Raw genomic sequence first — 26,802 nt, 5'->3', positions numbered from 1 at the left:
CTCCTTTTATCTGTGAACTTGATGATTACACTTTTTACAATCCCATCAAAAATACCATCATGCTTCTTACAGAGCAATGAAATTATTTGTCGCAGTTTCAAATGACTTTTCTCTTACAAGAGGACAGCTAGGGCAATGTCTCCTTCTCATCCTCACTGCCCTCTTACCTGCCTTTGAAGCCCTGTATCGCACTGCTTCTGAAACTATTCTCTTTTGGCCTCAGTGACCCTCTTCTTTTGCACTTTTCTTCCTACTTTTCTAATAATTCCTACAGTATACTCCTTGGCAAACCCTCCTTATCCTCTTCCAGCATCCTACTGGGGGGCCTTTTACTTCTGCCCACTTTTCATCTCTGGGTAATCTCATATGCAAACAGAAGCTCAGTGAAATGTAACACTGACCCCTAATCAATACCTGAGACAAGTCTCCATCTTCTTATGGACTGAAAACTGCACCTCTCCCTCTTTCTTCTCTGCTCAGGCTATAAAGGGTACACAAGAGAGGAGGAAGATGTGCATTTCAAAATGTAGAAAGGACGAAGATGGGCCTCAAAGGAGTACCTTATTATCATCTGTAAAGCCACCTCTTTATTTATCTTCCTGGTCTTAAAACTCACTTGTGTGATGCCCATGGAACCTGATAAATGCAAGGTCTCAGCTGCCCTGAAACTGCTAGTATCTCTCTTTGTCTCCTGTTCCTGAATTCAACCATTATCTAATTTTTTTTTTTTTTAAATTTTTAATGCTTTTATTGTAAAATCCTTACAGCAGGAACCATTTTTGTGTTTGTACAGAGATAAGCAAAGTGAAATACCAGATTTTGACTCCATCATACAGGGACTATGGTGCCAGAAAATGTTGACAATGCACACAACTCCAGCATCTGTACCACAAAGAATTTGTGCTTCCTGTGAAAAGATGTGTGGAACTGGAAGAAAAAGCAGCCTTGACTTTGGGAATGTGCCAGTGCCTCTGAAATGCACTTTTCCTTAAAAAAGACGTATGTGCCTTCAAGATCTGACACTTGGTAGAAAGGGCCATTGCAAGAATGAAGGCAATATTACAATATTAAGAACTGAGTTCCTCCTCCAAGCAGTAGATTAGCATGGTCCATGTGGACACATTACCCAAGCCTACCTTCACATGGCCCCAAAGACTTAATTTTCTTCTATCCTCAGACGTGTTAAAGGATATTATTCTGCCTCAGTGCCCCAGAGCAAAATGTGCAGGATTCAGACCATAGTAAATAGATTACTGGAGAGAGGAATTTAAAAATCCGTGTGACCAAATCATGAGAACCTAATCACTCTACAACCCAACCAGAGAAATTTGAATAGTGTTTCAGGCACATTAACCTCAAATAGCTGATCTGAGCAATTTTTTTTTTTTTTTTTTTGGCCATAAGTAAAAGGTGATAACTCAATTGCAATTTCTTGTGAATTACATTACACAGTTCAACATATTTGAAGGAATCCTTCCGTCAAAATTATAACTCAACATCTAAATATGGGGTAAAAAATCATAGCAGAGGACAAGACATTCAAATTTTTCCTGGTACTTTGTTTACTTGTATGAACTGGATAGATTTTACAGGGATTGATTAAGGGTCACTGGTAGATAAGAGACATAGTACAGCGGGCCTGCTACATGTGAGGTTATGTTTAACAACCAGCATAGGATCTATATGGGAAATGATGGGAAACATGCAAGAAACCCTGCTATTATAGAAGTACTGTACAGAAAACCTGCCACTGCTGTCAGTGAAAGAAGCCCTGCTGCACTTTTAATTTTAATTCTACACATAATTCTTATTCCCATGATGCCATACAAGTAACATAACAATGGTACCCTGGGAGCACCTCCACGGACACAGGCAATTCTTCATGATTATAAAGACACAAATACAAATTTTACCATGATACGTACCAAAGAGTGGGATATTCCTTGGATGGCTGGCTGAATACAAGAAAAGAAATTTGGAGAAAAGCAGAATCAGGAGATTCTTTAAAGTTTGTTCTAAAGCTTGGAATTTCCGTTTTGGAGCATATATCATATTTTCTTAGATCAGTTTTGATTCTGAATCGATAACAACATACTGGTGAGTCAGATACTGATGAATCTCATACAGTCACCAACTTTTTGCAAGGGTGTCGAGGTACTTTTGTCTCAGGAAGCACCAAGAATGAGATTTCTAAAGGCAAAATTTCAACATCTTCTGGATGAGACCCTGTATGTTCCAACTCTAGTTCACATTCCTCTTCGTATTATGTCTTCTATGCAGTCAGAACAAGAGGTCTCATTTATTTAATCCCACTTAAGTAAAAATTTATGAGGGAAATTAATTTTGTGTTAGGGTTATGTTCTGCTTCTATAAAACTAAAATCCTTTAGTCTAATCTTGACTTTTTAAATCATAGATGATGGTTAACAGTCCAAAGTCTAATACATCTTGACACAAAACATTGCTTCAAATTCAAAAGTTCCAGTGGTCCAGTCTGAAACTAAAATGCTTTTTTCCCCACAATATCTCTACAGATTTTCTATATTCCCACAGAACATTTCAATGTTGACAACATAACATTTTTGATCAGACCTACTCCATGTTACAGGATTATTTTATATTCCCCCACTAAGAAAGTGGTAGTTTACACCTTGGAGAGACAATGACTTGCCCTGAACATGTACAACTTCTGAGTATTGCAAAAAGCCTTCTTAATGAAATGTTCTAGACAATTTATCCCTTGTAAGGTAACAAGTTTTCCCGGAGAATGTCATCTTGAGCATTATAGCGCTTAGCCATTCTCTTCCAATATTACACTGTGATAAATAAGACGTGCAATGAAACTTCCTATGACTCTCAAAGGTGAAATTCAGCCTCAGATTGGCAACCATAATAAATATCCATGATCCTTAGATCTGGTTAACTGACCAGCCACACAAGAAAGTGCAGGGGTGTCAAGCCTCCATAGTGAGGGTGACTAGAGCAGATGTAGTGCTGGAAGACCATACACTACAGATTATTAATGCATGATTCCAGCACAATAAGCACTATTCACTTTGCAATAAGATGGATGTGGCTTTAAATAAAATCTTCATGGAAAAAAAAAATCAGGGATTCCATCTAAAAAAAATTCTCACCTGACTGTGATGGCAGATGGCTTATAGTATATACCACAGCAGCAATATTTAACTCTCTCTCTCTCTACCAGACATTTCAAGAGCCAAGGATGCCAAATGACACAAAGAATACTTTGTGTTCTTTGTGATCCAAGGAGTGATGTCTCCTCTGTGAACATTTCATTTCAGGAAAGTTTGACTTCCCTGACACATTCCATGATTCTGTGATTCTGAAAGGGAAATATTTTATTTCAGTAATACCCAAATGCAAATGACTCAGGCCAAATTTGAACTTTGTGGAAAGAAAAAAATACTTGTCTTGCAAATTGCCTTGCCTCCGTGAAAGATGGAGAGAGACTATTTACAAGGGCATGTGGTAATGGGACAAGGGGGAATGGCTTCAAAATGAAAGAGGGCAGGTTTAGATCAGATATTAGAAAAAAATTCCTCATTGTGAGGGTCGTGAGGCTGGAAAAAGTTGCCCAGAGAAGTTGTGGATGCCCTATTCCTGGAAGTGTTCAAGGCCAGGTTGGATAGAGCTCTGAGCAACCCAAGCTAGCGAAAGGCGGGTTGGAACTGGATGATCTTTAAGGTCTCTTCCAACCCACCCATTCTATAATTCTATGATTCTATGAAATGTACTTGGAAGCAACTTAACAAATCAGAATTGATCTGCTGAAGACAAGTGCTACTACCCTTCTGTTCATCCATTCAGAGTGGCCACAAAAGGAAGGCATCGAGCTGCACAGTTTATCATATGTTTCACCAAAACACAGACAGGAAGAGAAGCAGAAAACAGGGTGGTGAACAGGGAAGGTTTAGAAAGAGTATGTGAACAGTTCCTCCTACCTCAGGTGTTCCTCACAAAGTCGTGCTTGGGAGGTGCTCAGCCTCCTGGAGATTCTCTGCCAAAATGCAGCGCTGGGAGACAGGACATGCTATGAATAGAGCTGGCATGGATCTGGTTCCTAGCAGCTCTCCTGAGGGCTTGCAGTTTTACTGCTATTTGACTTTCCCAAAGGAAAACCTGCCTCCCTTAAGTAATAGGACAGAAGGAAAATGAGGTAAAGTCCAAGAACTTAAAGAAAATGAGTTCAACCCTCAAATCTTTTATGGAAAAAGAAAAGACAAAAAACAATACAGAAGAACCATTTAGCAAGGAATCTGCTGTAAAGTTCCATTTTTTTAATATTCATTGGCCATATTAAGAAAAAAAATTAAGAATTTAAAAAAAAAAATCAAAGTATGACATACTTTGACATTGTCAAAAGACCCAATTTGATTTAGGCATTAAAATCCCATTTTTTAATAGAAACTCAGAAATGGCCTCAGCTAGACCCTTTCAAAGAAATCTTTGCTTCATTTTTTAAAAGCATGAGGATAAATGAGAAGCTTATGAGAAGCAAGACTAATGTGAAATAAACAGATTTTTTTAGTCATGGCAGGAATCAGAGGACTGAAAAATTCAAAAAACGATTTCTTTTCTCAAAATGGATATATATTTTTTTGTGCCATGGGGGTCTCATTTTGACTTCTCAACCAAGGCTGCTCGTAAAAATACTGAATGTATCATTAATAAAACTACAAAAAACCCCAACAAGGTGATAGGTTTCTTTAAGTGCTCAGGACTTGCTATGGACATAGATACTGTCATGTTCAAGCAGCCAAGTACCATTTGTGTGGTTGTGTCCTGGATTGTCACATGATCTGGAACAGAGGCCTTTATTTACCTTCTGAACACAGAGTCCCACCAGAATCAAAAAGCAGGAACTTCATCCACGAACAGAACTTAAACAAGGAACCAGTTGAGGTAAGGGATGGTTTTCATTTGGTGCAGAGTCATAATAGACGGAGAGAATTTACACAAAATATAACTCAGGGTATCACCACATGCTTACTTCTGCTCTGAGCAGGAGTGAGCTTGTTTTGTACATGGCTCAAGCTGACTTGAAGCCATTTACTGGCTGTATTCACTCTCTCAGCAACGCTTATTAGTTTGACTCCATGCTATACTCATATGTCTACACACCTCTTGGCTTGTGTTCAGCCTCCTCAGAGCACAGGGATCCAAAACTCACACCTGACTGAAAAGTGTTAGGAACACGTATATCATATTAGGTATAACAGAAATATAATAACAGAGGCATAAACAACATTACACCGAGAACAGCATCTTCTGTTTTTGTCACCCCTTTGGTACAGGACAAGAAATACACTAAAAAACCCATTAAAGATGATTTTGCTTATAATTTGAAGCATATACAGTTCACAGATTATTAGATTAATGACAATTTGACCTTGAAAACACCTCTATCTGCTGAAAGAGCAACACTCCATCACCTGTTTTGATTCATTAATGTTTCATTTAACTTGGTATGACACATGTTCAGCAGTTATAATTACATTATGGCCTCCCTATTACATCAGCTCTGCTCCAAGTTTCTGTCACCACAAGTCCAATTTTCAACACAGAGCAATCCAGTGCACTCTTTCCTTATTAGTGTCATCTTTAATGTAGCACAGAGTCTGAACCATTACTTGGCACTGAGAGTTTAACAGCAATTAACCCCTGCTCTATCCCCAGGGAGAAGTACATCAGCAACTTGCCAAAACACTGTAAACAAGCTGGCCAAGATCAATGCAAAACCATGCTGGCTGCAGAGCACCTACTGTATTAATTTAGGATTGATATAGAAAAAGAGAAAATAGTCTGCATGAGATTGACCTAAAAGGATGGCCCACACAGGTTACACGATTTTCTGTAAGCTGAAAAGGGAAAATTCTAAATCCCTTGTCAGCTACCTCATAAACACACACTGTTTTCTAGCTTGGCTTTTATACTAAGCTCATCACCATAGGACTGGCAATGACTGCAGAGAATAAACATTTATTACCAGATAATATGTTAACAAGAGAAAACAAATTTTTTTTTTTTTTTGGTGGTGAATTAAATTCATTTCAAACTTTATCAGTAAAGAAAGCAAAAAGGGTGAAAATGCCAAAATGCCAATTTCTCTCTGTTTCTGGTTATCAAACAGGGCAATACACACCAAAGCCTAAATCAAAGGTGAAGCTTCTTCCCCCACAGGATCAAAACAGAGCAAACCAAGGACTGTGGAATTCCCTGGAGGTCCTCACACCAACTTCCCCTGGGATGGGATTGCACCCTCAGCCATGCTCTAGCAGGGCCATGCAAAGCAACTGGGACTGTGAGTGCAGAACAGGGATGTTGCTGGGTAAGATGGGACCTCTGAGGACTCCAACCTCTCATGGATTTCTGTGCCCCTGTGTCTGCTCTCTGCTGTTCACAAATGGGTAGGCAGAGGCAAAAGCAACTTTGTACTATGTGACTAAGCAAACTAAAAGGCAAATCCTTGAGTTAGGACAGACAGGGGAATAAAACCCCACTGAGATATAGCTTATAGTGGTTTAGCTGACCCATGATGAAATATTCTGTCTTTGTTCCAAGCGATGTTTTCTGGTTTTGTGACATCACAATTTTCCCCTGTAAAGTTTTGATTTATCCTCAAGCCAACATCATCAAGTTAGAAAAACCAAAAAAACCAACCGAACAACAACCCCAACCATGTTTCCAAGTAGAAATTCACCCACAAAATCTTCCTCTTTACAAAAAGGGAGACACATGAGAAAAACTCATTTAAATGAAGGTTTCCAAAGTCAGATGCATTAAATAAAGACAATAAAAATAAGAAGAAAAATTCTTCCTTCATTAATCTCAGTTCAGAGTGCCAACTCTAAATAGAATCAAAGAGTCTGTTTCTGAGGATGTGGATTGCACTGCAGGACACTTCTGCTTGTCATCAGTTGAGGGTGGGTCTTAAAGGCTTTTTATATTTGGCTGGTTGAAAATTTTCCTGGAGAGAGAAGATGAAGAGAGGAGGAGAAGCATGGTAATCCCAAGTGAGATAATTTCTATACCTCTGTCTTTAAATCAAAAAGAATCTGTGGTTGCAGTTATTTGTAACATAAGACTCAAGAAACAGCCTTGTTCCATCAGTAAAAGGCAAAAACTAAACAGGAGGAAATACAGACCTGAAAACTTTCTTCAGTATTTTTGACTTACTGATCTGCTGTACTAGAAGTAACAAAAAACCTGAAGTTTAAGCATGAACATTTTAAAGTCAGTTTTGTCAAAAAGACAAATTTTACACTTAGGAAAAAAAAAAGCACTTGTAGTGCATAAGACCTAGAATATAAATTATTTGAAAAAAAGGGAAGGAACTCTTATCTCTGAATTTTTCCAATCACTGGCTATTTGTCCATTTCCCTAAACTCTTAAGTGGCAGGTTTTAAAATGGGTACTCCTGACCTAATTATAGAGACACCTGTGGAGGATTTACATGTAAAATACCTAATATTGATCTATTAAGTCTTATGAACACCAAAGAGTGCCAGTTTAATACTGCTTTGGCATTGGACTGTTAAATGCTCATCGATGGCATAGGATCTTTCTTTTTAGTCTTTGCAGATTTGGACTGAAAATTTAAAATATATAAACCTAAAATATGTTCTTAAATCTACTACAATAATTACTTAAATCTACTTGAATCTACTGGGAGCCGTCATTGCTTTCACTTTAGAAAAATCAGGCTGCAATTTAACCCTTCAGTTCTGAACTTCCTGAACAGTGACTCTTAAGACAGTTGCTTAACAATTTTAGCATATGATAATTTTAAAACTCATATACACTATTACCTCCCGAGTATCCATTTTCCTTGGTGCTCTGCTATGTTAATATTCCAAGCAGAAGTGTAGCTACCACTTTTATTTAATTATGATCCAAAAAAAAAGTTAAAAAGAGGAAAAAATTATGGTACTACTTGGTAAGAGGCAGGAATTTGAATGCAAAAGCTGGAATGGACTTCATCTTCCACGTGCTGATCCAGATATAAAAATTCAAAATTGTCAGGCCTAAAGCATGGGGCTTTTTTCAGTTCATTTTCCAAAAGGAGAACATCTGAAATTCAGAATCTAAAACCAAATTCAGTTTGTGTCTGAGTATGACTGCTAACCATGGTAGCTCCAGCTCAGTGCAAAAAATTCTCAGCCGTTATAAAGTAATTACAGTATTTGCTTTTTGAGTTAAGTTGGAAAATTGTGATAATAGGAAGAAAATTGAATAGAAAAGAGTGAGTGGAAATAAAATAAAAATTATGAAAAACAAACAAAAAACTAGAGGCAGTTTATAATGCAGAAAAGTTCTTCCATGTTAAAAGGCTTGGACACAGTTTCTTGTCTTAATTACTGAAAATAAAATCAAGACCTGAAAGACCACGAAGAAGAAAAGAAGATGAGGAAAGTAAGTTAAATACCAATACAACATTACACTAGGAATGGCAAATTAGGTGCAGATGCAGTTGAATACAGTGACTCAGTCTGCCTGCCGTTCTTCACATGTAGACCATGGGGTTACTTTATGCCCTTTATTGCTCACCTTACCTCTTCCTTGGCAACAAAAGTGTTTTCATCCCAGTATCACTATTCTGTAAAAACATGCTTGGTTGGTAGCTTTTATCCCCGGGGTACTTTGTTTTACTCTGATGTAAACACAGGTGAATTTCCTGCTGAACCGGCTCTAGGAGGGTAAAGAAGAGCACAGCTGTTCTGCAGCAAATATTCCTAGAACCTTACATCCACTTCAAACTTCACAGCAAGAGCTTTACCAGCACCAGTCTAAAAATGAAACAAAATATCTTTATACCAGCAAAGGCATTTTTTTTCTGGAAGTACGAGGATATTCTATTTTGGCCTCTTTGAAAGATGTACAAAACATGCTATATCCCTCATGTTGTTTTCATACCCAGAATAAGTTTAATATAATGAGGGGATAAATCAAACTGTTAAGTCCTAGTTTAAAAAAAACAAAAAGTCAGTAATTTATTGGTAATATATGAAAGCTCTGTCTAGCTCCTTTAGTCAACTATCTCCAAGTCAAGAGTCACAGATGTTAAGAGCTGTTACAATGCCAAGTTAATTTCCTGAAAATGAGTGCCTGAGGTTGAATGAAGAAGAATCTTACCAGTGTTCAACAAGACTGATAAAAAAGAAAAACAGAGCTTAGAGGAGATAAGGGTAAAGGTGATAATCATGGAAAGAAGGAAAATTGGGTATTTTTCTTTTCCTCAATAATAGCTCAGCTGATCATAAACACCATAATGCAGATATTCCTGAGAAATGATTCCTTGGCATGCTCGTTCTTTTTTCCTGTGCTCTCTACAGGGATGACGCTTCCACAAGACATCACAGAACTCCCACACTGCGCCATAGTTCTTGCTTCCAGAGGAAATCTGGCTGTTTTATATACAAATAATCCATCAGCCCCACAAGTTGGAATGGGAATTAATTAGAATAACAGAGAATCCCTAAGGATACTACCACAACAAAGCAAACAATAATACTGAACCGGTTCATTACTGTTTCTGGCCAGTTGAACATTTTTTCAGATACAAAATGCCCAAAAATAAATAATTTGGGCTTGGATTTCCTGATATACACTCAGAAAACTATCTGCAGAATAAGGAGGTTTTTTTCTACAAAAAACTTTTCTTTGAAGAGAGATCTTTTTATGAAAGAAACTTTCTGACCACTTCCATCACTGGTGGTCTTCAAACTTCCTTCAGGTATTTCCAGATATAAGGAGTACTCCAAAACCTCACATCAAGGCTGGAGGCAGGACAAAGCCAGGGTTGTCAAGCAGCCAATACCAAGACCCAAAACCACCAGAGAACCACCTGGTGTGACCTCTTGTACTAATTGACCCAGACACCCTTAAAGTGGGACTAATTTCTGCTTGGCTGAAAGTTATAATGAACAACCACATGCAGACTTGACTCCAACTCTCTAGTCCATTCTTTTCCTTGCTATTCTAATTCCCAAGATGTAGGGGTTGTTTATATTTCTAATATGAATACATGTGGATTTATCTTCCTGCTCCTGGTGTTGTAGTGCTTGTTGTTTTTATTTAAGGTACCACTTATATCAGTATCTCTTCAAGATCGAGTTTACACACTGTAATCAAATAATCTTTAATATGTTTAAAGAGCTAGTATTTTATTTTTGCCATGCTGCTGCCAGGCAGTATTCCCAGTCCTTGCATAGTTACAGCAGCTCTTCTCCATACTCTGGGACTTGTTTAGTCATTCACAACTCTGAAAAAGGGCTATAAAAGAGAATCAGTAATGTGTTAAGCCAGACAGACAGCAGAGTGAGTGCCAAGAGCTGAAGAGCTGGGCATATCACTCCAGAGATCAGCAAAAAAGTTTCAGTTTGCCTCCTTTCTTCTCCAAAGACACAGGATGTTCAGGTCACATTTCCGACCCATAGTTTTGCCATCATGCACCTTGAAGTTTAGTACTTTTGCTTTGACTTTCATCAAATGTTAGAGTCAGCAGGTATGTCTTCTCACAAAGTCGAATTACGTTTTTGAAGAAATTCCTGGGAATTGAAACCATGCAGTTCTGCACAGCTTTATCCTTAACTGTGACTGTGTAAATCTTTCCTTCTTGCAATTCTTCTTTCCTCATTACATTTGAGTCTTGAGTCACTGAGCAATTGTTTCAGACTCAGAATCTCAAGTATTTCTCATCTTTTCTTCACTCTGATTGGTGTCATCTGTAATAAAATAAAGTATATTTCCAAGAACTAAAATATGAAGTGAAACACAATGAGCTAAAAACAAAAGTTAAAGAGCGTGTACACTTTTTCTGTTCTTCCTCAGTCATTCTCAGGCTGAACCAAGGGAAAACAATTGGCACAACTTAAAAAGGACTCTAATAATGGCCGGTAGCAGTATGTATCTGGAACCTTTCACCTTCAGAATGGATTTGGTCCAGATTGAGAGCAATTTAAAAGAAATATTGACTTCTGGATGCTTAGTGACCTGTGTAAAAATGAATTAATAATCCCAGCTGTTTCCTACAGGACATCACTAAAAGTGTCAGTGCTGTTGCCAGACCAAACAGCCCCTTCATTGAAAGGTGTAAAAGATTTTTCACTTCATTTATCAATACAGCACGCATAAATAGGTCACAGACTAGCCAAAGAAATTGAAATCTTTCCAAGTCCCTGGCAGATTTTGCTATATCCTGCAATCCATCACTTAGTCTACACATGTAGGGACAAGCAGCCTGTGTGTTCATGTGTGGGATATTGAGTTGGATGGCAAGTGACCAACATCCTCAGGCTACTGAGAGTGAAAGATTATTGGACAGTCCCAAACTGAGAGCGCTGGACCTCTCTGGAATGAATGGACAGGTACAGCACAAAGAAAAAAGTGAGGAGTAGACAAAATATTGACTTTCTTTCCTGCAACACAGCTGGACAATGCAGCGGAACTCATAATTTGTTGTTGGCAAAGGCCAGTAACCAATTGCTATTCAGTAGAACACAGGCTATAAATGGAGGGAAGTGATATATTTCCTGAAGGTAGCTCTTGGAGGTGTCAGGGATAGGTCAGAGAAAGAAGAAACATCAGCATTTACACAGGTGTATGTGAAAATTCTGGTTTTACTGAAAGAGCTGTTCAGTTATAAAAAGAATGTTTTGGCAGTACAGTACAGTTTTCTTAAGCTATTTGCAGACGGTTAAAAATACATTATGATCTAAGACTTTAAAAGTCCAGTGAAAAACGAGTAATAGTTCAAATCAACATCTGCATTTTTTAATTAGCTAAATGATTTTAAAAAGCTTTCACGAAGAAATGGGTTTTACATGTCTTTTTCTCCCTTTTAAATTTTTTTAACAATTAACTTAAGCTCTTGAGGAGTTTGTCCTCTTCAACTGAGGTTAAAATGAGAAGCTGGAATGGGGTGGCAGAAGAGCTTATATACCACTTGCTTTCCTATGCTCTAAACTTCAGAATAGCACAAGAAATAGCATTTGTCAGCAACACCTAAAAGAGTCATAAAAGCAGGAATAGAAATGAGAATTTCCAGGTTTCCAATTAGCTTTTAGCACATTTCCAATGTGACTGTGGGGACATCACTTTTTTCCATGTGCAAAATGAAGAGGGCAGCTACTCAAAAATACCATGCAAAAAGAAATTAATTTTTATTGGTGAAACTATTTCACACCCTTTGCAAGCCACAAATGAAGGGCACTACTGACTACATACATATTTTACCAAGAGGATGTGCATTGTATTGCCATCATTATCAATATCTAGTAACTAACAGAGTATTTCAAAGGATCTTCAATTTATGTATGATATTAAGCTGCATGAGAAGAGGAAACCCAGCACTTTATATCATGGTTCAAATGATATGATAGCACTGAACCTCCACTGGAACCCTGAAAAAAATCCTTTTCTCACTCTGGGTAGGGTCTTAACCATGAATAAAGACAATATGGGTCAGAACACCTCTTGTAACTTCAGGCATCTTCAGACAGTAGATAGAAAACCTCTGTCTGACTGCTGTTAAAAGCTCCTGTAACCATGTGAGGAAGACCAAAAGACTCTTCCAGGCTTCATTCTTCTTAACCCAAAATAACTGTCTCAATTAGGCAGATTAGTCATCAAGCCTAGATGAAGGTAACTGAAGTTTGGTGAAATAAATCCTGCAATAAAAAGCTGGGAAACTGGGAAAAAGGCTGTTTTCAGGAAGATGATTCTTGTGTTGTTTTGACACTGAGCTGAGTACCTCTAAAAGCCTATGAATATCAACCCCTCACAATACTAATTCTAGCCTGAGACTTTGACATCTAAGGAAGTGAATCAAAATAATGAGGCCCCCACTTGCTACATGCATATGATGAGTAAGTAAATGAAACCATGATAATTAGAAACCCAAATGCAGGCAAAAAGTTGCACATAGGCTGTGCATCTCTCTTTTTATTTTTTCCCCTCAGGCACTAGCTTATCTTGGCCAAACCTTCCTCTCTACAAGTTCAGAGATATTTTAATTTTGAACTTCAAATGGAGTGCAAATAAAACACCAAACAAACTTAGGATGTTGCACAATTGTCAGTGGGGCCCATTTTAATATTTAATGACCTGGACACCTGTGACTATTGCTAAAAATAAAAAGAATTAATTTAAAAGGAATTATTGACATAATATAACACATGATAGTCTGTTAATAAAAATGCATACTTCTAATTGAATGCTGGCACCTAGCCACCAACTAAGCATAACTTCAAAAGCAACAGCTGGGAAAGCATCTTTTAGATTTTAATTACAGTAGCTCGTAAGCCACTTATCTTTTCAACTTTTTTCTTCAGAAAGCATTTCTGTTTCATAAGAGTGAGTTCAAAGGTATTTACAACATGTAGGGTAAGAGAACTAACTCTGACATAGTCAAACTTCACTTGTAAATTTGAATTCTGGACTAAGAAAACTATTCTCAGCTTTGAAGTGTGAGTCTCATTTGAGCCCAAAAGAACACAGGATTTGGGCTCGCTGCTCAGGATTTTTTGTTCCTTTTTTATCTGTAGATGCAGGATAAGAATTTTCATCATATTTGTTCTATTATTTGTATTTTAGCATTATGTCAGGGCTGCCACTAAAACTGAGGCTGAATTATGCAAGTATTTTACTATTCAGATACATAGTGAGCACACATAATCTCAGATGATTCAGTCATGAAAGAGAGAAGGAACTATTGAAGAGTTTGGGAAATGGGCATGAAGACAGACCTGAGTCCTGAAAAGTGATAAATTCTGTAGCTGCATCCAGAAAACTGTTTTGCTTGTGTTTAGGAAAATTATGGAGGACTATATATTATTAAAACTCTAAGTTAAAATTATTTGCTAGACTGGCTACATGCCTTGGCATTTTTGCAGAACAGGCCCAGAGGAAGTTATGACTCATTTGATCTAATATCTGAAGTCTTATAGTCTATGATGCTACTCTAGATTTCCTCCACCACCAAAGAGACACAGAGAAAGTGAGACAGAAAGAAACAGCCACTGAATGGCTCTTCCGAAACTAAAAGAGGTTTCTGCAGCCCACCTCTGTCCACTGACTCAAGAAATCCAGATAATTTCTTTAGATTAAGCACCAGCATTTTAACCAGCTAAAATTAAACTAACTCAATCCTGCCTCCAATGTCTTTGGGTCTGTGGAAAAACGCTCTGCCAAAACCTGGGAAATTAATTGTCCATCTGTGATTTGAAACAAGAAGTTCACCCCCAAGACTCTCATCCCTCTCTTCCCCTGATATGCAAAGACATTTATGCAAGCTGAAGTGTTTTTGTTGTTAGAAATGATACAAACCAAAATAATGTTTATTTTTTCACTTACACAGTTAATAGAAAGAAGCTGTGACTATAGAGGCCTTATAAAAAGCAAAGTCATCTCCTTTAAAAACACACACAGAGACATCCATGAATTGTAACATATTAGCAGATAACCACCAGGAAAAGATTATTGGAGCCAGTTAATAACTACATCTGCCTTAATCAGGAGGACCTTTGAAGAAGAGTTCCTACAATGTTGCAGACCCAGTGAGGACATGTAGCACAAGCAACAGGCCAAAATAAGTCTATTTCCTTAAAGAGAGATTAATTCATGAAATGGAATAGATGAATTGGCAAGTGTTGTGGAAGGGGACTAAACTCTACATTTACACCAAAGGATACAAAAAAGAAAAGTTAATAAAGAACTTGTGATCCAGTGTAAACAGGATGACTGGAGTTTATTAATCATAAATGAAGGTGATGAGCAGTTCAGGAGGCATATAAATGAACAGCAATGTTGTTGAAAGGTCGGAACCTTTCAATAGTGAGCTGTCTCTGCTCCTTTCAAAATACCTTTCTAAGTTTAGGGTCAGAAAACATCACAAATGCAACTACTAAATCTGAAGGATGCTTTACAACATTTTAGTTTTGTCCTGTCCCTCTTGTTTAATAGCTTTGGGTTTAGAAGCTCAAATAACTTGGTAGTTAGGTTTTCAGGGGATTCAACAGAAGCGTTTTAACACAGGTAACAGCTGCAAAAGCAATAAGATTCCCTTTCCAAGAGTTTGACCTTCTGCTTCATTGTAACTACAGTCACTAGGCTAATCCTGTGGTAAAGGATTGGAATCATAAAATTTATTCTTTGTGTTATGGATGCCGGTATCCTCCACCCTGTGCTGAGGTTACTGTAGAATAGGGATCCAGTTTTAAAGGCTCCTATTTCCACTCTGAGATAAATTTTTTCTCAATTTACTAACATCTCCATCTTTGGAATGTGGGCTCAGTCCTTCTAAAGGCAACCTTTACTGTACTATGCAAATTGTGCTTTTAAAATTAAAATAAACAATTACATTTGTATACATGTCTTCCTTTGCACAAATATTGAGGGAAGGGGGAGAGATTTCTAATGGCAAACATCCATTTAGATGTCAAAGAGAGTTTTGTATGTCCACTAAATTAAAACATCATTTGCTGTCAAGCCTTAAAGATTTCGGCATTTCTTCTGATTTCTATTTATGATAGCTCCCAGGGGACATGCTGTGAAGTACTTTTGCCCGCTTTAGGCCCAATTGCATGTGACAAATGCATTAGCTTTTAATACCAGAAGTGGACATATAATTTGATGAAGTACGTCTTTAAGCCATCAGCTGTTGTCTGCCACCAGCTTTTTACAAAGGCACTTTAAACAAGACCACCCCCAGCTGCCTTGACAATCAAATCTCTTTTCCCCCTGTAACCAGACCAAAGCCAGCTCGAAATCAGCAGAAAGGCTTCAAATGGGGTTTGGATCAAGACTGTAAAGCGAAAAATTCCTAGAACTCATTCTGTTATCTCCTTTTCATGGGAAAGCGGATTGTTCCCTGGTGCACAAGGGCTGTGTTCATGGCTCTGGTTCTGCACAGGTAAGGACCTGCACAACATTTCCAGGCTGATATAGGCAGCCACATCACTCCCATGGAAACAAGTTCCCTGCTGGGCTGTCCAGTGCCAAATTCCCCTGCAGTGTGTCTCTGCACATCACTGAGCACCCTCCCTAACCCATCATACCCCTGCAGCTGCTGCCATGAGCTCTTCGTGATTCCTCTGAGTTCACTTGTGTTTTTCCAAAGGTCATGGTACAGCTTGCACCACGTGTGAGGAACCAGCATCAATGTATATTCATGGATTTGACCACCTCAGTAAAAGTACAGCTACTTCAGAGATCTGCCAATTTTTTCATTACAGCACACGACAACAGCATATAGTCTTTGTTTTTAGCCCCACTAAATATATAAACACATCTTAAAGTATATGTTAATTATTAAGGTATCTGTTTGACTCACTGAACAGCTGAAAACCACCTCATTAAATCTTTCTTTTCTTGTCTTTTGATTTTTCATTTTTCAGTAGCCAGCTGTACATCTTCCGAATTACCACGGTGACATGCTAAACAACAAACTTTCTTTACTGTTCCAATTAAACAATTAATTAATGCCTATGGTACAAAAATAAATAAGAAACTAAGGAGAAACAGAACATCAGCAATGAGCAGTGGGTTTGATTTATTTTATTTCCACTCTGGTTTATGAAACCTTTTTTGGGAAGCTGCTATAGTCTTATCACTGTATTTTCATAGCTTCCATTCTGCTGATATGTTTTTATCTAAGCCAGTCAAATACCAAAAGTATCCAATACTGCAGATTACATTACTTGATGACTGTTTCGGTTATTTGCTAAATAATTTATCTAACAAAGCTGCAGAATCTAGTCAAATGTAGCAAAACACTGCTCATCACATAAATTGTTTGATAAAAAAATGAAATAATTATTGAAGGGCATATTGTGACATACAGAATTTGGATTATGTTGTTGCATACCTGAAATATATGACAGTTTAAAGACTAAAAAAGCTTTTGGATTATTTGGGTCTAAAAGCAGATCCCACTTGCAGAGATTAGTGCAGACAAATTAAGAACTGGAGCTTCAGTTTGGAAAAATCACCCCTCGTTGCCATTTGCAGATGCCTGAATAACAACAGTTGAGTTCTGTTTGATGGTACTGAAATTCAATTCCTGCTATTAACATATGTATCTTTCTTAGTATTCCAGTGGAAACAGCAGCAATAGTTTTTCTTCACTGAAAAATTAAAGGACATACCTAACTACAGCAGCTATGTCATCAATACTCCACATGAACAGTTTTAAAATTTTAGGAGAGTCTAAAATATGATTTTATCTACTGACTTACTGCAGCAGCAGGGGAAATCAAATCACCCCTGAATGTCTTATTAGAGCAATCTCTCTTTGACACTTTTCTACATCTTACTTTTACATCTTCAGTGCATTTTTTAAAATTAAAAGAGGGATTTACAACTAAAAATATTTTAAGAAATAATCACATTAGTGCTTTCTGTAAAAAGAAATTAGATGTGAAGTACGGAAAAAAAAGAGAACTCTGGGACTGCAAGGCGAACTACATCTCTATTTTGCTTAAAACCTAGAGAGTTGTTTCCTCTGTAGATTGCAGGCAAGTAGGTCTTTAGTCACAATTTCTTCTCTTTCAATTCCTTTTTCAGACTGGTTATTTTTAAGAAGTTCCATCTTGTGCCTTATTTCCCTTCACAGCACAAAATGCTTGGTGTATGTTCTTTTTCCCCCAAACAACATATTCTAAATCAGGTCAAGTGCCTACCTTGGTTTTTCCCCTATCCCATTGGGGCGAGGCGGCTTCCTGGAGAAGCTCCGTGCTGCTGCAATGCTTTAGCACGTTATTTAGGTACATCTTCCAATGATGTGTGATGCCAGAGCCCTTCCCTTACAGACTCTATGAATTGGCACCTCTAGTTACTGCCATTGCTTGTGTTATTCCCTTCTCCCCTCCACTCCCACTGCCAGGGCAACCGGGCAGTCCTTTCTTCTAAGCTGCAAGGTTTTATTCACGTGGATGGGTGTCCATGCTCTGCATCCTTAAGGAATACAGTGACTGAGCATTCCTGTTGACCAAGATTGCTACATGGAGGTCCAGCCCAAGGCAGAGCTTTGTGCAAGATCTCTGAGAGGAAACAACAGTGGAATGCAGGGGATTTGTGAGGTCCTTGGATTCACTAAATCCCCAGAAGCTCATAATGGCCTTCTGAAAGAAATTTTACAGGCTAAATTATCTCCTAAAGTCATTTGTAATAACAGTTTAATACCTGATTAATAGGACTAACTTGAATTGTCAGGAGCATGGACTTGGTCATGTAATATGTCATATCTATCTACTATGATCCCCAAATTCTCTTTCATTTTTTCCTTAAAAAGGAATTGAAAGCTTTCTCACAGGGAAGAAGAGACCAACCTGATAAAGGGGACACCACTCTTGTTCTTTTTATGAGATGATCGCAGAATGGCTGAGAAATTTTGAAGGAATACTGCAAAATATTACAAGTTCTTTTAGTCTCACTTTTAAAGTGATAAATTAAAGGCTGCTGGAAAATCATGATGCATTTTCACCTAGCCCTAAGTGGAGTACCAGTGATGAATCAGTTTGCAGAACATAACCTCATACCTGTACCATATTGACTGCTAAAACTGAGGTGTATAGCTTATTTACATACCAGCAAATTATATTTATTTATTTTATTTTTAATAGAAATGGAAACACATATTAAAAAAAAAATAAATAAAATCTTGCGAAGCAAAAGCAAGACTATGCAGGAATGATTCCAGAAGCTGACTGCTCCCTGTGATTTGACAGAATCACATGCCAAAGTCACTTACTGATTAGGAGCAGAGATTTACAACATTTATAGGATCAGGGATTACTTTTATTATGGGAAGAATTCAATTTAGTTTTACAGTTCATTGGGGTACATTTTTAATGATGATGTTATTATAACAACATATTTCTTTGGAACATATCAATTCAATTTAAAAATTATGTAGGATTTTACTGAGATATTTTGTTACAAATACATAATTTTATCACTGGCTAACATGGTGAAGAAGTGAAAAATTAATGTTTTGAGAAAGCTAGAATACATGTTTAGGCAAAAAAAAATTTAAATGCAAATTTTTCATCTTGATATCAGATCAAATCAAACTGATTTGAAATCAAATCAAAGCAAAGAATTTTCTTAGGGAATGGAAATTCATTCACTTCTAATTAGACTGGTACATCAAAAGGAATAAAGGTCTACTTGACAAAGATTTTGTTGTTTTTCCTTGTGATTGTGATTACCTTAGGATCAAAGCTCTACACAGAAATCACTTTAAAGCATGCTTTTAGGTTAAGTATAAAACAGCATGTTGATGAAGAAGCAATGCTCTTTCCTTTTAATACTATTGCTGTTTTAATCTTTTCTCTAAGAAAAAACCCACAACCAAACAAACTGAAAAATTGTAAATCTTGCTGCATTTTTCTCTGGATCCATACATTCCTTTCTTACTCTTACAGGCATGTGATAGTCTATACATCCCAGAACTTTCAAAAATCTCTTTGTATAGCAAATTCTCAGTATTTTGAAAAGTCTAACTCACCATTTCTTAGAGAGCAGTTCCAAACTTTTAGCTATCACATGGAGATTTGTACTCATTTGATACAGAAAACCAAACAACCACATTAATCACAAAAGTGTATTTCCCTTTAGCCTTTTGCTTGAGGCAAGTCACTTCTCACTGATCAACCGCACCTCTATGCTTAGGAATGCATCCTCTATACTTCATTTAAATCCACTGATGCTAAAAGTTTTTTCAAAGGCACAAAGAATACGATTTCCCCCATATCATCTCCTCATAAGAAGCAAAGCACGGGTCTTGCGTAGAATTTCCAGTCTCGTTTTCCTGATTGCTTTTCTCCTCTCAACATTGTCTTCAGAACTGCATGGCAACAAGGGCAGCCACAGACTGCAGCAGGCTGTCAGAGAGGTGCTCAAGATCCAACCTCAGCAACATGATCTGCCAACACATGCTCTGAGCAGTGACACAGACTAGAGCCACCAGAGCTCTCTTCAAACTAAAATAGGCCATGAATTTAGCTAAATATTAGTTTCTAAGGACTGTTTTCCTGACCAACCTCACTGCTCAGGAAGAAGAAGCTTAGGTTTTTTGTTTATTTGTCTGTTTGGGGCCTTTGTTTGTGGTTTTGTCTTTGCTTTGATTTGTAGCTTCATTTTTTGTTTTTCTCTCAGGTTTTGCTCTCCTTCTGCTATTTCCTGTACTTTTCGAGCCTCCCAATACCTTGACATATTTATCTCAGAGGAATTCTTCACCATTGGTGCAGGGTTAATTTTTAAAGGAGAAAAAGGAGTGCTTTTAAGTTTTTATTGATATTCTGCCTCCTGGATAGCTGATGATCATTAGCATTGGCCTAAAGGTTCTTCTGTCTTTCATCTGGCTTAGGGCTCATTGACTATCTCTTGCTAGTTATGCTCCAGCTGTCATATCTACTGCTCTGCCACAGTTCTGGAGCTGGCAAAACAAAAGCTTTGCCTCTGCCTAAGCTACAGCAACTCAGAGTATTAGATTATTCCACAGATGAAGGTGGATTCACACTTACGTTTCAGATGGTGAAGTGGAGGGTCTGAGTTGCAAGTAAATATCACCTATTTCTGCTGCTCCTGCCACAGAGGCAAGAATTGTCAGTAATAGAGCTGTGACAAACAGCTGGGTGGTACTTTAAAGCACTGCAAATGTTTATTCAAAGACAGCAGATCAGAACCCTACAGTGTAGTTAGCTGCACATTTCTTCTTCTGCTGACTTAACTAAGATAATGTGAATTATAACGCTATTTCCAGCCATGGTCATAAATATGTTAGAGATATTATTATAAAATAATAATGAAAAAAGGAGCCATCTTCAAAGCTCTCTTGTTGACTTCCCCTCAAACCTGATATTTATGGATTTTGCTAAAATTTCACAAAACCCAATTGCACGACATAATCCACTTATTACTCTTCAAATGCATCCATTTTGTTCTACAAATTGCAGAAGCCTCATTTAGAGACTAAGGAAAGCTCTTTCCTGATTAATTTCTGGCAAAATTTTCAGTGCTTTTTTCTAGCCCTCTGCTATTCTGAGCCCCTAGATTAGAAACATATTATTCTGATAGCTTCAGTGTGATTCAACTGTTGTGAATAGGCCTGCATTTTTACATCTGAAGCAAAAGCAATCTTTGCTCAACTAACACTTTATGAAACTCAACTAATACAGAAGAAAAGCTGATTTTTATACTTGGGGAATTTGAGGAACCCCAAGCATTGTCCCCATGCCTACTCCCAAACAAGGGTCTTTTAGCCTTTTTAACATAAAAAATAGCTTCATGCTTGGCTCATTACAGAGAAACCACCGCAGATTAAACCTCTCTATCAATTACAAGCAGCTGAACATCCTTTAGCATCAAACAGAATGACAAAAAGCTACACTATAATGAGTAATGGCTAAGGCCAATTGCGATTTAATTATGTAGATGACATAACATCCTTTCATTGATGTTATCTGTGTGTTTCAGAATGAAAGCTATCATGCACTGCTCTGCTTCAGCTCTTACAGTAGATGATAGCAGAAGCAAAAAGGAAGCCTTTCCAGAGAGAAATAGCAAAAACTAGAAAAATATACTGGCCCAGCAATACAAGTCACACTTCACCATGCACCCATAACAGACAGGAGCTTCAACATTTTGTGGAAAAAGAAATTCAAGCATGACAGTTTACAGCGGGGAGGGAGCTTGAAAGAGAGAGTGACAACTGCAGCAGCAAGAGCCTATGGCATGAGCAGTTCCCATGAAGATGCCTGGTCCCTGCATTTTGTAAGTGGGAGATAAGAAGGACAGTGAAGTTAGTCATAACATGAGAGATATTTTAGATGGGAAGGACCTGGTAGGTCATCTGTCCATCCCCCTGCCTAGGCAGGATTATACTTTGCAGTATCTTCTCAAAAAGATTGTACAGAACAATTTCACATGAGCAGAGGAATGGAGTAAAGGACATAATAGATCTCTTCCATCTCTAACTTCTACAAGTCAAGAGGTCCAGTCTGTAGCTGGTGTGAGGTGGCCGTGGGCACAAATACTGCAAGTGTTGTAAGAGAGGAAATTTGGAGGAAAATTCTACCCTCGGATCAAATAATGCAAGTGTATGCAAAACGTGGTGTTTGATGTTAGTGAGCACACAAATTACCCCATAAAGGACATTTTCAATTCAGTCATAAAGAGTGACCCCAGTTCTAGGGGCACGGTGCAGCATTTTTGTCAACTTGTATACGTGCCTCACATCTTTTAGACTGATAGATCTATAGTATTCAAAAGGATATATATGAGTTAAATTATTTCCATTAATATTATTGATGAAATCCTGCACTCACAATCATTTAACCTTCCAGTTTGAGACTGTAAAAACAAATATTACTCTAGGATGATGTTTACTTGTATTTTTACAGTAGGGCAATAACAAAGTTTGTTTAGCAACTATTATTTTTCCTGAATTTAATGAAAACAGCAGCACCTAAGAGTGTATCAGGTCAATATCAGAGGAGGGAGTGTAAGACATGCTTTTTTACACAAATCCTAGGTGAAATATTTCAGAATATGAAGAAAGCAGTAAATTATGTTTCCTTACAATTCTTATGAGAAGCATAAAGGAGGAGGTAAAACTTTGGAAAATGCAATTAAAAGAATATTTAAAATCCTTCCTCCAGGAAATCCTTACATGTGTCCAAAGCTAAGAATGAAGGGAGTCCTGCTGATTACACCTAACTCTAAATATAGTCATTTGCTGAATTTGAACACACAACCAATTAGAGAACAGAAAAAAAAAAATAAAACAGACAAGCTGTTGGCTGGACAGAAAATAAATTGGTTTGTCAAGACAGGGCTTTGCAGAACTGAGAAATTTAAATCTGCCTCCATTTTGCATTCTCCCTCAACATTAGGTAATTTTTGGGGTCACTATAAAGTAATATATATATTGGTGTTTCAAAATAGCATGAAGGCACACACATATTTTCTGCACAGAGAGCAGTATTAGCAAAAGGCTAAATCTGAAATGAGAAATGAAAATAGAAACCATCAGAACATCAGTGTTTTGTATTTAGCTGCCAATAGCATGAAGGAAAATAGCTGCCAAATTACGACCATCCAGTTGTAATCTGTGGATAAAATGTTACGATTGAGAATGGCATTCAAATGCGTAGATTACTGGTAGATTAAATTCACAAAATTAGAAATTGTAACTTACCAAAATGGCTTACATATCCAACATATGGGCTTACAGAAACATCTATATGGTCTAAATATGGGTACATGCCCTTGATGGAGCTCTGAAAGTTTCCCTGATTTCTCTCTTTGTTGTCATTTAAGTCTTTGTTAAATTTATATGTTGTAGATTAGAGTACTTTACAGTTGCTAGATTCAGCAGGTTTTCTTTTTCAATAACACTTTTTGATTTTGCACCTAATCCTACGGTAGCCTTTGAGTCTTGATTACAAATGCACAATCGATGTCATTGCAGTAGCTCAGCACTGATCTGTCGGAGGGAGCAGAGTCCTTTCTTAATTAGCACTTACCAAAGAGCAGCCAAGATTCTCTCTTCTACTTTGATGGTGGGGAACTGATCGTGTTGAAACAAAGCTTCACTTCTCATGGAGATAAATCCTCTAAAGAGAACGTTTCTGATATGTCCTCCAGAAACTTCATAGCTCCCTACCTTCATAGTGCAGAGCACACATGAGAAATGTGTGCTTTTCCAAGCAATATATAGCAAAAAAAAAATGGACACTTAACCAGATTCCAAAACATTATCAGATTATGTGTGTGATGAAATACCAGTCAAGTAGGTTGATTCACCCTATCAGTTCGCATAGATTAACAGGTACAGAAATCACTTTCCAAAACAGTAGTTCCTAGAGAAACACCCTTGTTATTTCTGTCCTCATGTAGATATTTCTGTTATTAATGGCTAAAGAGATGCTTGCTTTGATGACCACTGCAGTTACCTGGAGTCTCAAAGTCAGCTCAGCCTTTTAGAAAGATGGCTGAGCACACATATCCACTACTAATTTTTGAGTCAAACCTGAATATCCACATATGCTTCAAGAGTCAGTTAACATTTACACAAGTACCACTGGGGTAGGCAATGTAATTCAATGACATGGGATCTGTTTTCAGCCACTGATTTTGTTTGTGACACTAGGCAGGATATTTTACACCTCCATGTCTATCTGTCTATCTCCTCTTTCCCACCTGGTCAGCTTTGTTTATTTAAATTCTATGCCCTTCCAAGTCAGGACTATTTCTCACCAGGTATTTGTATCACACTCACACTTTTCACTTGGGCTTTCATTCACAGATATTGCTGTATTATCAATAGAATTTGCTTTTTTATTTACATTGGTGTCATAGAAAGAGAAGTGCAGATTCTACTAGGACAAGCATTGTGCCTACACAGAAGAAAAAGAAAGTCTGTTCTTATTAACTTTACTCTTCAAATAAATGTGATATCAAATAAATTATTTTCATACTACATGTTTTGGGGATTGGTTTTTGTGTGGCATCAAATACTCTTTAGAAAAGCCTGTGAATGTGAACACAAACATGTTTAATAGTTCAATATAAAAACACAGTTTCTTTCTATTATCACAAAGTCATGCAAAATTTTCTGTTCTTTCAGATACTCTTCTTTGTAAACAGCAGCAGCAACAAAATGAGAGAGAAGAGATTTAAGGGAGTATAGGCATTCACAGAGATTTAGCTCAGGTAATTTCCCAGAGCATTTTACAAAAGTCAGTCACACAAACTTCAGGAGCAAGGTCTAAGGTCTGTGAAGCAGAAGGTAGAAGTGGAATAGAGCAGGAATACTTTTTACATTCTTCTGATAGGGTATTCATAATTTCATCAAGTATGTAGTGAGAAAGGAAAGGCATGTAAATAGTTCCTAATAAATATACCAAACAATTTAGATTTCTTACCTTTCTGGAAAAAACATCTGGATTTTCAGACCAAATGCTTTGGTGACCTTACATCCTTTAGTCCACCCTGAGTCTATAACTGGGACCCCTAATTTTTCTCTTATGGAAATTTTCTCAGCAATTCTCTATCAGCACCAGCAAATCTTCTACATTCAAATATCACTGTGGTAACACTGAGGCATCCATACAGCAAAAAGATCTCTTCCAAAAACGGTAAGTCACATGTTTTCTTTTTTTTATATACGTTGTTGAATCTAAAGCAGAGCCACCAGTATCCCTGCATGAAATCTAAAGAAAGCAGTGATATATTTCTCAGTGGAATCCTGCATATGCATAGTTTCATTTTAAAATCAGATATTTTGGTAGAAAAAGAATAGAAAGTCCTGATAGCGTCACCACATTGTTTGTTCTTATGTATCACCTTTGCCCTCAAAACCAGAGGGCAGCAGAAGATTGGAGGGCTCCACACCATTCAGCCTAATGTGCTTAATAAAGTGCTTCTGATCCAACAAGCAGAAAAAAAGAGAAAGGAGGAAGGTGAAGATGCTGAAAAACAGGAGTCATTTGTACACTTTGGGATAGGTGATGTCAGAGCACTGTGTCTCATTGTGCAGTTCAAAAATGCGCTGGCAGATTAAGCCAGGCTTGGTTTGTCAGGATAAGTCAGGTAAGGATTTCTGTGTTCCTCTCTCGTCCCACTCCCCACACAGTTAAGTGAAGCCCTGATCCACTAGAGGCAATGTCCTGCCTATGCAAACTGCTGCAATATATCATTTTCAGTTCATTCTTTTTAATTACTTTTTTTCCTGCAGAAGATTTCTACAACTACAGACAATCTTAATCCTAATAAAGTGAACATTTAATAAATATTACTCGTGCAATTCTTAGAGGAGCCGTTGAGTTCTAAGATATAATTGCTTTATTTTAAGCTTTGGGATGTAGATGATAAAGTGAGCAGAGGTGATTCAGAGTAAGGGCAACACATTGCCACCTTTCTTGCTATGGAAAGACACTCTTCTGCAGTGCTTAAAATGTAGAGGAAAGTCTAGTGATTGATTAGGTAGTTAAGTGATAAGGAGGTATATCAGGCAGGGATGCAGAAAAGTACAGATGATAAGGACAATCAAGTATCCTCGATCTGAAAAAAATTACAGTGCTTTCTAATCATTTAAATTATATTTTTAAGTGAGAAAAATTTACTGCACTGAGTCTCTAATTCTCTACATACTGACTTTTTTCCTTTTTTTTTTTTTTTAAATAAAGACAAAAGCTATGGGAATTGTGTCCATTTTTTTCCAGTGGTGCAATGTTTCCTTGAAAAGAAAATTAGTGCATCATCAGACTTTCATTTGTCCATATAACATTCATATTCTTTGATCTCTTACTGGCATATTTTAATACTGATAATTATCTTCTTCTCCTGTTTTTTATAATACCATGTGGCATTCTATTATGTTATACATTATTAACAATATTATACATATAATACAATTCTGCCAAATCAGGTTGTGGAAGCTGTACAGTATCAGGTAGGCTATTAGGCTTCAAATTAATGATCTCTATAGGTCACAGGCACACTAAGGATACTCATAAAATATTTTCATTGTGATTTTCAGGACCTTGTACAATTATATTAATATTTCAGATATTTTATGCATTTTATGTTCAAAGGGGAGGGATCTTCATGATTAGATGACAACTCTCCATTTTCTCATTATTCAGCCTCCATTACCATAAAACCCTGTGCTGTGGCAATTCAGCTTTTACTTAAAGAGTATTTGCAACAAATTTCATTACTGCGTCAGAAGCTCTACTACTGATCTGGTTAGAGAGGTTGCTGCCAACCCATG

At 37.4% G+C, this 26,802-nt stretch overlaps 1 long non-coding RNA gene across 6 annotated transcripts in view; it reads right to left on the bottom strand.

Annotated features, from left to right (window-relative positions):
• Positions 1-26,802, bottom strand: part of LOC125325336 — a 138,615-nt gene that overhangs the window by 103,682 nt on the left and 8,131 nt on the right. For 5 of the 6 annotated variants that reach the window (XR_007203284.1, XR_007203285.1, XR_007203283.1 and 2 more), the window contains exon 1: positions 24,953-25,141. The exons of the other annotated variant lie outside the window; for it this stretch is intronic. This is a non-coding gene — a long non-coding RNA (uncharacterized LOC125325336). Of the gene's footprint in view, positions 1-24,952; positions 25,142-26,802 lie in introns of those variants that run through there. 6 annotated transcript variants of the gene reach the window in all.

Source organism: Corvus hawaiiensis, chromosome 4 (assembly GCF_020740725.1).
Source record: "Corvus hawaiiensis isolate bCorHaw1 chromosome 4, bCorHaw1.pri.cur, whole genome shotgun sequence".
Lineage (NCBI taxonomy): Eukaryota > Metazoa > Chordata > Aves > Passeriformes > Corvidae > Corvus > Corvus hawaiiensis.
The sequence above is the reverse complement of the archived record's forward strand: the minus strand, read 5'-3'. Positions and strand labels throughout refer to the sequence as shown.